Below are 14,756 nucleotides of genomic sequence, written 5' to 3' on the forward strand. Positions count from 1 at the left end.
GAACCACCTCTCCTGTTATATTCTTCTAAGACAGCTTTGCTCACCTTCTGAGGTGCCACTCTGCCAATGGGCAAGGTCAACAATTGCTTGTGCATGAGCCTTCTCTGTTGTGGCCCCCACTTTGAGGAATAGCCTATCTGAGGTAATTTTTGTAAAGGTAATAGGGTGATAATAGAACAGTTCAGGAAGATGTTTTTATAAAGGGAATGGGACTCTGGACTATACCACAGAATATAATATATATTATTTGTTTACTGTGTGTTGTCCTGGTTACACTGCATTGTTTTCTATTTATGTAATATCATTTTCTGCATTATTTTACATGTTTGTTAATTTATGCTTTATTTCAGATTTCTGAAATCGTACTTCTATTACACCCTGAACTGGATAGCCTAGGCTAGCCTGATCTCATCAGATCTCAGAATCTAAGCAGGGTTGACCTTGACAAGTATTTAGATAGGAGACCCCAAAGGAATACCAGGGTTGTGGCAAAGAGCCAGGCAATGGCACACCACCAGTGAACATCTCTCACCAAGGGTCACTAATAGTCAGATGTGACTTGATGGCAAAAGTGTCCTATTACATTGCTTATTAGCTATGTCATCCTGCTGATGGCTTTGACTTATACTGTGAATCTGCCTTCACCTTCAGTGAGAAAGGTGGACAGTAAACAAAGTAAATAAATAAACTTGAAAATAAACAGGCAGCCAAATAAAATAGGAGACATGTTCTCATTGGCTAGTACTTAACAACAGTTTGGCTGCTGCATTCTAAACCAATTACAGTTTCCAGGTTGTCTTCAAGGGCAGACCAATACAGACCTGATTACCATAATCTAGTTTAAAGTTCTTTCACTGAATAATGGGGAGGACACACTTTCCCTCTAACTAGCCATGGACCTTAAAGAAAGAGTGCCTTCCGAGAGCCTATTTGGCTAGAAAGCTGATACAAGATAAAAGTGAACCCACAACTCTTTTGTCAAATAGGAGGCAATGTTGAGGAGGGATTGAAAATGCCCTTTGGCTGCTCTTTACTGTGTGGTGAGATTTCACAATATCTCACCTCATATACTATATGGGCCCTGCAGGCAGCTGGAAAGATTTAGAAGTGAATGCCTTTTTTTGGTATGAGCTTGCCTCTGTTATAACCAAGATTGTTGCAAAGACCGAGAAATTGGCTTAATGAAAAGTCCAGACCAAATCTCAGAACAGAAGAAGAGCTTCAGGCAACACAGCAGCCTAATCGGTGCCCTCTGTTAAAAGAATCAGCCACCTGACTGCTCATTAGCTAACATTAAATACATAGGAGGCAGGAGTCCAGAAATACAGATGTCTCACCGTGATTGTTTTGTGTTGTAATGAAATCATCTGAAGTGTCATAGGGTAAAATACACTCCAGACCCCTTCTCTGTGAAGTATAAGGACAATGGACTTGAAGGAATTCCATAATTTCCATAGGATAAAACAGTTTAATTCTATGAACAGGTACTCAGTAAATGGTCACATGTATATTCAATGAGTCACATTTTGCATACTTGAGATATTAGGCAGTAGTTAGTATTTGCATTTATTGTACTGTGGTTTTTTTTCCTAAACACATAGTTGGAAAGGCAAGCAGGAAATATAAACACTACTGTTAGTATAGCTGTTGAAATATCCTAGCAAAGTATTAACTATTCTAGCAATTTGCACATTTGGTTTTATCCTTTCTGTTCTTGAGCTGTATCTCCAAACTAAATAGCACCTCTCACTCAGAATTCTATTGTTTACTAAACACTGATTTAATTATCCTATTCGCTTCCTAAAACAGATTTACTGTTGCTTAGTAACAAATCTAAGGCCCCTTCCGCACACGCAAAATAATGCGTTTTCAAACCACTTTCACAACTGTTTGCAAGTGGATTTTGCTATTCTGCACAGCTTCAAAGAGCACTGAAAGCAGTTTGAAAGTGCATTATTCTGCATGTGCGGAATGAGCCTAAGATTCTCTATCATGAGATATCACTGAAGAACTACCTGCTTCCATTGCTGACTGCCCCTGCATGTGGAAGGGGGATCTGGTTTCCCTACTGGAGAGTACCAATAAGTAGCAACAGAAGCTGTTACCTCAGCATTATGTAGGCATATGGCTTCTGAATGGATAGTGGCAAGTCAGTGCAAGTCATTTGTGCCATTACTTAGTTGCCTTACTGTAAGATTTTGAGCATCACTTTTCTCATGTGGAAAATTAATGTTATAGTCAAATAGTTTCTGTAGTTTTTGAAGTCTCCTTTTTAAAAAACTGGAATGAAGACAAAGAGTTCCAGTCTATGGGTCATTGTTTTGTTTTCCATACTTGTTAGTATATTTTTGTCAAGATTTTGATGGACTCTGTTTCTGTGGTCTAGAACAGCTCTATTGACATCCCATCTACTCCTGGTGATTTGTTTCTCCTAATTGCTCTCAGGGCAGCTTTTACTTCACTTTTTAAAACTGCAGGTTCTTCTTCAAAAGATTCTTTAAAGAACTCTGTCATCCTTTCATCTTTTTTGTTCAGTTCAGCAGTGTATTGTTTCCATTTTGTTCTGTTCCATGTTGATCTTTCAGCATGCTTAACTTTGCTTCAAATCTCCCCTTGATTTCTTGGATCTTTTGGAACAGATTGTCAAGGACTCTTAATCTAAGGAATTCTTGGGATGGTCAGTTAAAATACAAATTATACAACTGTGAAGTGTAAATCCTCACTCCTCAGTCTAAGTAGTTCCTGCCAGTCTCTTTCTCTACCCAGATGCTAAGGGACAATTTTCCAATCTTCCTGGGATTAAAGTCAAGAAAGTCACACTGCAAGGTAGACCATTTACAAAGCAAGTTCTATGAGAAAACAATTAATTTGGTAGATGCAGCCAGTCCTGGCCTAAATTCTGGAATTAGCTGAAACTAATAAAAAAAAGCACCACAAGTTTATAATTAAACTTATTTATTAAAATTGTGCAAGAGTATTAAAGAACAGTGAACAGTAAGGATTAAAACAATACAGCTAAATCAAAAGACGAACTATAAAGTAATAGCACTGGTTTAAATTACCAGATGTTATCATTCCACTGCAATCCTTCAACTTTCAAAGTCTACTGTTGTCCAAGAGCAAGCAGGAATAGGCAGCAAATCTTCCTCATAATACTGATACAAAATCAAAACCAAAGGTCCAACATTGGATCAAGGAACCATGGTCAAGGTATCAAGAACAAAACTAGAATTAAAGTTCTGAAGTATATAGGCAAGGGTTTAGTTGGCATGATCTTAGGTGACTAGTCAGTACAGCAGTACAGCAGGAGCAGGAGCAGCAGTGATGTAGTTGTTAAGAGCAGGTGTACTCTAATCTGGAGGAACCAGATTTGATTCCCTGCTCTGTCGCTTGAGCTGTGGAGGCTTATCTGGGGAAGCCTGTGCACTCCAACACACGCCAGCTGGGTGACCTTGGGCTAGTCACAGCTCTACGGAGTTCTCTCAGCCCCACCTACCTCACAGGGTGTTTGTTGTGAAGGGGGAGGGGTATGGAGTTTGTAAGCCCTTTTGAGTCTCCTATAGGAGAGAAAGGGGGGATATAAATCCAATTCTTCTTCTTCTTCTTCTTCTTCTTCTTCTTCTTCTTCTTCTTCTTCTTCTTCTTCTTCTTCTTCTTCTTCTTCGTTAATAATGCCAATTAATCATGGAAGCCAGTTGCTAGGCACCTGACCATGAGGGTCAGAAGAGTTGATGATGTGACTAGATCAAACTGCAGGTTAGTCAGACTCCAGCCCACCTCTTCACAGATTCTGATTTTTGTGACCTCACCTCATCTTTGTTAATTAGATTAAATGTAGCTTCACAGTTCTCAGCCTTGGGAACTAATGGGATACCCAGAGGCTTTATAACTCCCTGTGCCTAAAATTTCTTATATGGGTTTCTGAAGGTCACAGCTTGCCCTCTCTCACCATTGCTTTTAATATTAATTTTAGAGATACTTAACAGAAATAAAGAAGTGATTACCAAATACGGTGACCGAAATTAGTCAAACAGTCACAAATTGAGTGATTTGAGGATGATGTGGTGATTACATTGGAAAAGCCAATTCAAAGTGTGGACAAACTGTTAAGCGTAATAAAAGAGTTTGGAGATCTGGTGCAGTTTAAACAGAACAAAACTGAAACCAAAACATTAACTTAAAATATGGATTAAAAATTACAAATGAGATTGACTCAGGTATGTGTATTTATAGTGGCAAAAAAAATTTGAAACATTTGGGAGTGTGGTTAACCAACAAGAATTGTATGTTATACCAAAATAATTATCTTAAAGTGTGGAATGATGTGATGAAGGATTTGTTGAGATGGAATATAATGAATTTATCTTTCTTGGGGAGAATACTGGTTATAAAAATCCAGTTTCTTGATTTCAACACAATATCAGCACACAGCAAGACAGTATATCAGACCTGTACAACAAGTGATCAGAATTGCATGAGCAATCATCTTTCAAGTTTTTATTTTTATTTTGTTTACATTATGTATAGTCCACCTTTCTCACTGGGACTCAAGGCAGATTATAAAGTATAAATCAGTAACAGCAGGAGGATGGGACACTCATGGAACACAGTAGTAGTAGTAAGCTTGAAGAAACGTGAAGTATATCTCAAGTAATTTTTGTTGCCTCAAGTAAAAGTTTTGTTGTCACTGGTATGACAATTTTCTGCCTTACAGGCAGGCAGAAAATACAGAGACCCTATTGAGCATCTGGATGACTGATGGGCTTTATTTGCGTTGCTGAAGTATGAATTGTGCAATTGGTCTTAAGATGAAGACTCTGAAAGGGAAGTTTCAGTTCTAGTTTTTGGTCCCATATTAAACTCTCCCCGTGTGTGTACTCATGTGCAAGTGTGCTTGTTATGAGTTGTCAAACTGCTTCTGACTTATGGTGACCTGATAAATTAATGCCCACCAAAATGTCCTATCATCAACAGCCTTGCTCAAAGTAAAAACAGGCTAGTAATTTTTGAAAGGTTCCAGGGAGAATTCAGGCTTGAATTTATGTAGAACTACCTTATCAGTCTTTTTGGTGATCCATGGTAACTGTAAAACTCTCCTCCAACATCACATTTCAAATGAATCACTTTTTCCTGTCAGCTTTAGGTAGGATCAAATGTACAATATTTTTGTGAGGTATAAAAGCACACATACCTATTTTTGAAAGTGGTGATCTCTATTTTCCTTGTGGAATTTGTCAGTGGGATGCAAGGGTTTAAAGGTTAATACCAACACCTTGAAAATGATTCGGTATTCAATTGGCAGCCAGTGAAGTGAATCAGAAAATAAGTCAATATTCCACAGACAATGGTGGCTGCAAAAATCTTTTGAGATTGCCAGGTTTGACCCATCATAATTTGTGTTCATTCCATGTTTCTAGCCATGAAAATTTTAAGGAAAAAAAACTATTATCAGCACCGAAATCTGAATCTGAAAAGTTTGTGCTGCAATGCATTGGTCTTTAAAGTACCCGAGAATTCTTTATTATTTCAGTTTCTAATTCTAACCATATGCAGGCAAAACCACCCACAAAAGGGGTTGTTTTTTAACCATCAAAGAGTGAAACAAATTGTGAAATCAGAAAAATTATATGGCAAATGATTCACACAGGCTTCTCCAGGAAATCATGTCTTACAAGCAATAACAAAAGGACAAGAATCTTTTTGGAGGAGAAAAGATGCTTATTGTAAAAAGGGTTTAGAGAAGCCAAAGCGGAAGCCCAAAGGCAGTGATTATAGCACTGAATGGCTTTGAAAAAAATAAGAAAAATGACCATGGCAGGAGACACCAGTGATTATACTCCTCTTCTGTGGAGACACCTGTATACACGCTTTTGTTGAGGGGTGTCTGGTATGAGACTAAGCCATTCACATCAAAGTAACCTAAACAGTTTAAAAAGTGATGAGCAAAGGCGACATGAGTAATTTAATATCCAGGGGAGGCGTGGAAGATACCTGTGTAACAAGTACCTGGCTGGGTCATAGACCTAGCGTACTGGTAAAGATCAAGTAAAAGTGACAACAGCTCTAGAGGATTTAATAGCTTTAATGTCCAACAACGTTTTTTTTCTTCCATAAGGGAATAAGTGGACAGGCACAAATTAGATATTAAAAAGAATAGACAGAAATCAGAAGAAAACCTGTATTGAACAATGAAAATGACTTACAATGAGCCACAACATTTGACCATCAAGGTCAGTGTTGTCTAGCTGGAAGTGAATTTCTGGGGTTCCTGTCTGTATTATTTATACAGTCAAGGCCTATGGTTTCCATTATCATATATTTGGAATTTATTTTCCCAGATGCCATGCAACTGAACATAATCCTTTGGCAGGAAAACTGTTTGGGATGGACTCATGTCCATCACTCACTTGGTCTCTTGTTTGGAGCCATTTATCTTAAAATGTAGCCAGATGATGCCACAGGTTGGAACAGTGCTCCTGAGTTGCCATATATAAATTATTATTAATAATTAATAATTAAATTTATATTCCACCTTTCCAGGCAGGTCTGAAGGCAGGGAATCCCAGTTTTTACGGGATGGGGTAGGTATGATGGTAGACGGAGGCCATATGAGAGATGGTGGGTGAGAAGCTATGCTTGCCCACCTTCTGACCTCCGGCCTATCTCGAGGAATGAGGGCTGCAGCGTTCAGGTATTCCCTGCTTCGTCCTTGGTGTTGATAAATGCCAGGTCCATTAGCAATAAGACCATGATGAGATAATCTTGGAGCTCAGCAGATGGACCTGGCTTGTATCACTAAAACCTGGGTGTGTGATGGTAAAACGGGTGTGTGATGGCAAGATGGTGGCCTTGGGTGAAGTCTCACCCCCAGGTTTTGTGTGTCTCCACCAGGGGCGAATCCAGGAGCAGGAAGGCGGGACGGCCATGTTCATCCGAGATTCGATCCCCTTCAGGGCTGTCCCTGGGCCTTTCCCCACTTACCTTAAGCCCCACGCTACTTGCGGAGAGTAGCGCGGGGTCCCCCGGCACTCCCCACGACAGGGGCGGCGACAGCGCAGCCGCCCCAACGCTGCCGCTGTCGCGCTCCCTCAGCGCACGGCATCCCAGGTGCTCTTCTTAACGGCGCCTTTTGATGACCCTGCGCGCTGCTCTCAGGGGGTTAGAAGAGAGTGAGGAAAGGCCCCCTGTCTCAAGGATCACTGGCATGGAGTGTGTTGACCTAGAGTAGATGGACTGGAGAGGCTGGCTGTGTTCCTGGTGTACCAGTCACCTAGCACACTGGGGGATGGCTTGCCACAGCTGCTGGAGGCAGTGGCTGACTGGGTGCTGCGGTTCCCCAGACTTATTGTCTTGGGGGACTTCAACGTTCATCTCGATACCACTAACATTCAGCCCAAAGTGCACATCTCCCTAGCTATGTGCTCCTAGCTACCAGAACATGTACAGAAAACAGGAACATTTTGGGGCTCCACTCCTGATTAACCCAGGCAAAATGGCACCCAGTCAATACCATGAGCAGAAAATGTGCTTGGAGGAACGTTTTAAGAAGGGTGGGCTGCAATGGTTGATGACTCAGAAGAGTTGAAAACTGACATGAAGCAAGGTGTGGAGATCAGGAGATCAGGGGGATGGGAGGCAAGGTGGGAAGATCAGGCCGCTGGGCAGGAAAAATAAACTGGTTCTGCTCCCATTGTCTTTTCATGGTAGTGGGTTCAACCCCGTATTTTTGAAAAGAATCACCAAATAGGTGATTTTTTAAAATCCTGGGATAAGGGAAATATCACGGGGCAAACCCACTTTAGGATCGGGAACCATGAGAACTTCTTGACCAAACCAGGATATTTCCTTTGCTCAACCCAGAATATTTGGATTGTGCAGAAACAACCTCTGTTTCAGATTAATGTGGCTTCTTGCCTAGAATAATGAGTGGTAGGTGGATCCTGCCAACATTTTTGCTCAAACTCACCCACTTCCTCTCCTTATTATGATCTCTATTCTACATGGCTTTTATTCAAGGATTCCCAGAACAGCCTTTTGGGTAGTCAAAGGGCAATCTCTTCCCTTTTTTGCCAGTGAAAAAGCTGGTTGGATCCAACAGAATATACTATGAATATTGTGCTGTAGTGTTGACTTACACTTTGCAGGCAGACTTCACTCACCTGGTACACACAATGTTTCCTTATGTCAATAACTTTTTGTCCAAGCCCTTCAGGTGAAGATAGACTCAAGGAGTGTCCTGTAGCTGCCTGAAAACTGATACTTCCTTCCTGGCAGGATTAAAGTCATATTGTCAATAGCATGTCAATGTGAGATGGAATGGAAACAGCAACGTTTACAAAATTAACAAATGGACTTCAAGTTAAACACTGGGCAATTTGTGAGATAGCGTTGACCAGCCTCAAGGGACTGCTTGCAGGTGAACATTCTGTTTTTCTTTCAGGATTGACTTACATTAACATCATGTCATTTTAAATTGCTTTTCTTGAGAAAACAGGCTGGCGGCATCATTTCATTACCCTGAGTGCTCTATCTGTTCACTTTACTTTCTGCTCTGCTTTTCACCACATGGGAAATAAACTTTAGGTACATTTTGTCTGCCCAGCTTTGCTGGGGAAAAACCTGGTTTCTGTGGAGCAAACAAGCTCCAGTTTCCCACTTACATTTGGACCTCAGAATTAATTGCAAATAGATCAAGCTACAAATGGCATTTATATTTGCTTGGTACTTATTGTAACATCTGAATGGAGTACTGAAATTCCAGTAGAAATTGGTCTCTCTCTCTCTCTCTCTCTCTCCCTCTCTCTCTCTCTCTCTTTTTGCATAGCCATAGTTTCATGGCTTTTTTTCACTATGAAACTGAACAATAACGAATTGAGCCATTTTCCAAGAAATGTTCTCCAATATTCAGATACCAATTGCAGAAAATTGCTGACTGAACAGAATGCTGTTTCTTGCCCAAACTGCACCTGTTTGTTCTAATGCCATTTTCTTAGAGTTGCCAGCTTTTGGCACTGTTTCTGTACCTTTAACGGTAGTTTGATCTGTAAATGTTTATCTCAGTTCCGTAACATGTTTCCCTAATGCTAGAAGCTCAGGCTGTCACTAAAGACATAGGAGCATTCCATATCACTTTCTTGGGACAGTTGGGAACCCAGCTACGTTTGACCTGTATAGCAAGCCACTGACTTAAGAAACACAAAAAATCAAGTGCAATTGTCCTGGCTTATGCACCCAATTCCGTCTTGTAGGTTTTCACCAAAATAATGCTGTGGGGATTAAAGTGAACACTCTGAAATGATATTAAAATGTACATGTCTTATTTGTTTACTTCGAAGATTTCCTTTGTCAACTTGTCTTCCAGTCTTTTAAGTCTGTTCTGCAAATTTTTCAAAAGCCAATCTATCACCATCTTGTGAGTTCCTTCAAAAGATCATGTAGTGTCTAGAAAACCGATCTGCCAGACGGGCTTGTTGTGTACACATATTTTGTTATGAAATGTGTTCAGGCATGAATTTTGGCAGGATTTCTTCACAGCTCTCCTGAACTTTACTTGACACTTTTAGTAGCACGTAATATATCCTTGAAGCAATACTCAGTAAGGCTTAACTTTTTCAATATGAGCCCAAGACTCTTTTTGTAAATATTGTCTGGAGGTCATCACTGCCTGATCATTATAACAAATGTTGAGATGTGGGTTTCAGGAGTTCTGGGCCTCATTGACTACTCCTTTTATTTCAGTCACTGATTTGCCAACAGAAAGCTTGGGATGTGTGGCTTTTTGCCCATAGCAGTATCTCACGAGAGGCTATGTTTCACAATCTTTTCATGACCAAATAGCTATTGAAGACAGCGAAACAGGAAATGCTTTGAAGTTATGAATTGGTGGATTGCAAACTGACCAGAAACTGGCCAGGTCAGTTGGCAGAAAAGTCCACAAAATATGCAAGTCTATTGTATCAATACTTCAATGCAGACCAGGCCAAGCCACAATAGGATGTTGTGCTATGGAATTTTGAACTGGGTGGTTTGCTTCATGGAGAGGAGAACTGACAATGAGAACCAGGAATAAGAAGTTCAGTTCAGCATGATTGTTCATACTTTAAACTGCTGAGGTGAGGGAACATGAGATACAAAATCCCCCAGGCTCATGTTGCTCACAAAAAGAACATCATGCTTTTGAGTTAAAACCAACTCATGGTGACCCCTTTCACGTGACATCCAGGTCAGTGCCTTCATCTGTGTAGTAACCCCAGTATCCTTGGTGGTCTCCCATCCAAGTATGACTGCAGTCAACTCTGCTTAGCTTCTGAGCCCTGATGACCTTGGGCCAAAATGGGCTAATTGGGCTGCTTGAGGGGGACAGAAATAAATTCACTAGTCTCATTTTACTCTTATTCTCTTAACTGGCACAATATTTGTAACCTTAGGCTTCAGAAATAGCTATAAGCTTCTCTAGGATTCAGTTAACATTCATTTTAATCTTTAACTTAGCTTGAAAACATTGCAAGTGCTGAGAATGTAGTAGGCATGTTTTCCAATTAAGTGATGAGTTAAAATGACAGATTGAGGTGCTGTGTGGTTTCCGGGCTGTATGGCCGTGTTCTAGCAACATTCTCTCCTGACGTTTCGCCTGCACCTATGGCTGATAGTAGGAAAGGAAAGCAAGTGGAATATATATACCTGTGAGTAACAATGAAGATAGCAAGATCAATAGGTGAGGGCATCTGAATAGAAGTAGCCTGGCAAGTGAGTAACAATGAAGTATGTAGCATGTGAGTAACAATGAAGATAGCAAGGTCAATAGTTGAGGACATCTTGACCTTGCTATGGTTCTTTCTCCCACCCTGGACATCCCACAGGTATATATACTACATTTGCATTACTACCATCAGATCCTTGGAAGATGCCAGCCACAGATGCAGGCGAAATGTCAGGAGAGAATGTTGCTAGAACACGGCTACACAGCACCTCTGTGATTCCGGCTGTGAAAGCCTTCGACAATAAAATGACAGATTGTTTAGAGACAATGTATTCTTGAAGGCTGGGAGAAAGAACCATTTGCCTGTTAACAAGTTAGCAAGCTTGATTTGCATGTGTTGGGTGGGATCCACCCATTTAGCATGTGAGTAACCATGAAGATAGCATAATCAATTAGTGAGGGCATCTGCATTGTAGTAGCCTGGCCTTTTAATCCCTTTGCTTGCTTACTGCCTGGAGACATCCTTTGTCTGGGTGGTGTTCATTAGTCACTGCCTTGATTCTAGTGTTTTTCAGTACCGGTAGTCAAATTTTGTTCATTGTTATGGTTTCTTCCTTTCTGATGAAACTGTCCATGTGCTTGTGGATTTCAATGGCTTCTCTGTGTAATCTGACATAGTGGTTATCAGAGTAGTCCAGAATCTCTGTGTTTTCAAATAATATTCTGTGCCCAACTTGGTTTATCACGTGTTCTGCTACTTCTGATTTTTCTGGTTGAATTAGTCTGCATTGCCTTTCATGTTCTTTGATAAGTGTCTGGGCGCTGTGTTTGGTGGTCCCTATGTAGACTTGTCCTCAGCTGCATGGTATGCAGGTAGACTCCTGCAGAAGTTAGAAGATCCCCTTATCCTTTGCTGAATGTAGCATTTGTTGAATTTACTTAGTGGGTCTGTAGATTGTTTGGAGGTTATGTTTCTTCATCAGTTTCCCTAAACGATCAGCGATTCCCTTGATGTATCGTAAGAACACTTCCCCGCTGGGTGGCTGTTTATCTTCTTTCCTGTGGTTTGTTCTTGTTTAGAGACAAACTGTTCCTTTAACGATTATTGAGTTGTTCTTTTCCGTCCCCATCTTTTTTCTTTAAATAGCAATAGAACTAAGGGAATATTTTTCTACGGGCTTTGGCAGTCTTGTGTATGATGTGGTCCATAGATCACGAAAGAGCTGCAGACTCACTCTCTCTTTCCCCTCTCCTTATTCTCTTGCACACTTTACTTCTCCATTTCCTGTTTAGTGCTAAACTTAATTTTCTGTGACAAAAAGTTAGCACTTCTCCTTCAAGTCATAATAAAAAAATTCACTGCACTCAGATTTCTGATTCTGGTTTGGAAGGCAAGCAAGTACTTACCATAGTGTGCCTGTTTGCTATGGCAATTCATCCTCAGTCCTAAATGGGAAACGGAGAGGAAGTTGGACTGCCAGTCTTCAGGAGGTGGCTGGAGATCTCCTGGGGATACAATTGATCTCAGTTCACCTAGAGAACAAATGGAGAAAATATCCACTTTGGAAGATGGACTCTGTGACATCTTACCCCAATAAATTATAGAGTTGTAAGGGCCCAAACTCCAGGTCCCATTGTACCAAACCAATCCATGATGGGATGGGGGAGCCTTGTCTGTAAAAATCCTGCCAACCTTTGGAGTTCCTAGCAGTGCAGTGCCAAATTGCCATTTTTTGCATTGGCTCAGTGTCACCCACAAGGATAGTAAACCTGTCTGGACTTGCCCTCGTCAACATCATCCTTGCAAAATACTAGCCTCACCCCCTTCATAAAGTTATTAAAGGTAAAACAATGCTTTCAGCTGGGAGAGCCAGTTCCCATCTCCAGCCCTGGTCTAACTGCCTCAGTAAAACAATGGATATGGTAACATGATCCCATCAAGGAGTTCCTGCCAGCCATCATCCAAGGATACTAATCTTACTTTTCTAATTTCTACTAACTTCTCCCCAAGAACACCTTTATTGGCATCATCTTTGTCTCGAAGTTGTGATTGAATCAGCTTCCTCCCACCTTTGGGCAATCCCCAGTTTAGAACATTAAGCCAACTGCCACAGCCATTAGTTTAACTATCCAAATACTTAAGTTAATGGCTCTCTTTCCTCTGGAAGACTAGAGTTTCCTTAATCCTGGGAGATCAGAGTCACTTAGCATAACCTGAGCTCCCATTTCTCCCCATAACTAGCCCAATCTTTAAGCACCCAGTATTCAGTATTCTCTGGGTAGTTCTCTGTCTAGTCAATGTGTTGTTTCTTCTTCTACCAGAGTCTAGCATGGGTTGCTCCTCTTCTAGATATAGTAAATATCACCTTGATTTCCCCAAATGCTTAGCTGTTCCAAACCTATCCACTCAACTCTATATATATCCTAGGTCTGTGTGAATTCTCTGTTGCTTTATTTGTGTGCTTGTACATTTATTTATTTTTACTTCTATAATAAAATTGTAAAACTTTTATTTTGTTCCCCTGTGGATTTCTCATGGGGATTTCTCGTAAAAGTTGGCAACAAAGATTCCAAGCTTACCCGACTTCTCATTAAGCTAGGTCTGCCCTTCGCTAATTTCCCACTCCAAAAGGAACAAACCCCATCATTTTGGGCAATACCACCTGGAGGCTAGCATCCCTAAACCAATCATATCTCCTCTTTTCCAGACTGATTATTCCCAAGTCCCTCAGCCTTTCATTATAGGGCATGGTTTCCAGATACCTCAGCATCCTTGTTCCTCTCCTATACACCCACTCCATTCTATCCACACCCTTTTTGAAATGAGGCCTCCAGAACTGTACACAGTACTCCAGGTGGAGTCTGACAAATGTGGTATAGAGCAGGACTGTGACATGATGTGATTTGGATATATGTGTTATTATTGAAGTCCCGCCCCTCTCCAAACCCTATTCTCCATACCCCACTCCCCAAATCTCCAGGTATTTCCCAACCTTCAGAGGAAACCTCAGGCCACCAACAGTCTCCATAGTCTCCCTAGGCCCAACTCTCCAGACAAAGATTTCCTGTGTCCTCTTTAATCCTACCCTGATCCAGTCTAAAAATTATATGACAGCAAATACAGTATGACCTGCAGTTAGAATGGTTGAATAACTACATTATCAATAACTTTGAGACTGTGAGCCCTCCCCTTGTGGAGAAAAATAGAAATGGTGGTGGTGGAGGTGACTGTAATAGATAAAATACTTTCATATCAAAGACAATTGTGATTTGCGGTTTTAAGGACATAAAATATCCTTCACCTTACAAAATTGTACTATTTTGGCATATTTATGACATTTCAAAGCCAAACAAATATATCCAATACTATAGAAAGAGGCAAACTGCCTCCCATTATGGTACCTAAGCACATATTTCTTAGTTTTTTGCCATGTGAGCAGTAGCAAAGACTACAAGCTGAAAATAGAAACCATACCCTTTTGTAATAAAGAAAAGATTTACTATTTTGACTCAGAAACAGCTTTCTCCCAATATCAGTATTAATGACTATGAGCGGATTTTACTGAGTTACACTTAACAAAGTGGAAATCTTGAGCTGTTCAGCAGTGTATCATAATATTATCATATAATATTAATTGTGGACAAACTTAGTCATATTTAAACAGTAAATATATTTACTGTTTATATGCCCCCCTCCCTCCCCCCTTCTACTCTAGTTCTTGTTCCAGGGTCCCTACACCATCTATGGGACCCCTCCCCCCTCCTTTGCGGAGGTTTTTAAAATTGGATTTTGTTGCTAACGCTGTTTTATATGTTTTATATGTTTAAACGCTGTATCTATTTTAAATCGACTTGATTGTATGTTTTAAACTGTTGTTCACCGCCCAGAGCCCTTCGGGGGTAGGGCGGTATAAAAAACCCAAAATAAAATAAAAATAAAAAAATATTCTTGAAAACATGTTGCACATGTTTGCATTATACCCAGGAATTTATGTAGATTGTTTTACCTGAAAAATCTTGATACTACGTAATTCTTAGCATTCTGAGAAAACATTTC

The sequence above is a fragment of the Sphaerodactylus townsendi genome, linkage group LG01 (genome assembly GCF_021028975.2).
Source record: "Sphaerodactylus townsendi isolate TG3544 linkage group LG01, MPM_Stown_v2.3, whole genome shotgun sequence".
Taxonomy (NCBI): domain Eukaryota; kingdom Metazoa; phylum Chordata; class Lepidosauria; order Squamata; family Sphaerodactylidae; genus Sphaerodactylus; species Sphaerodactylus townsendi.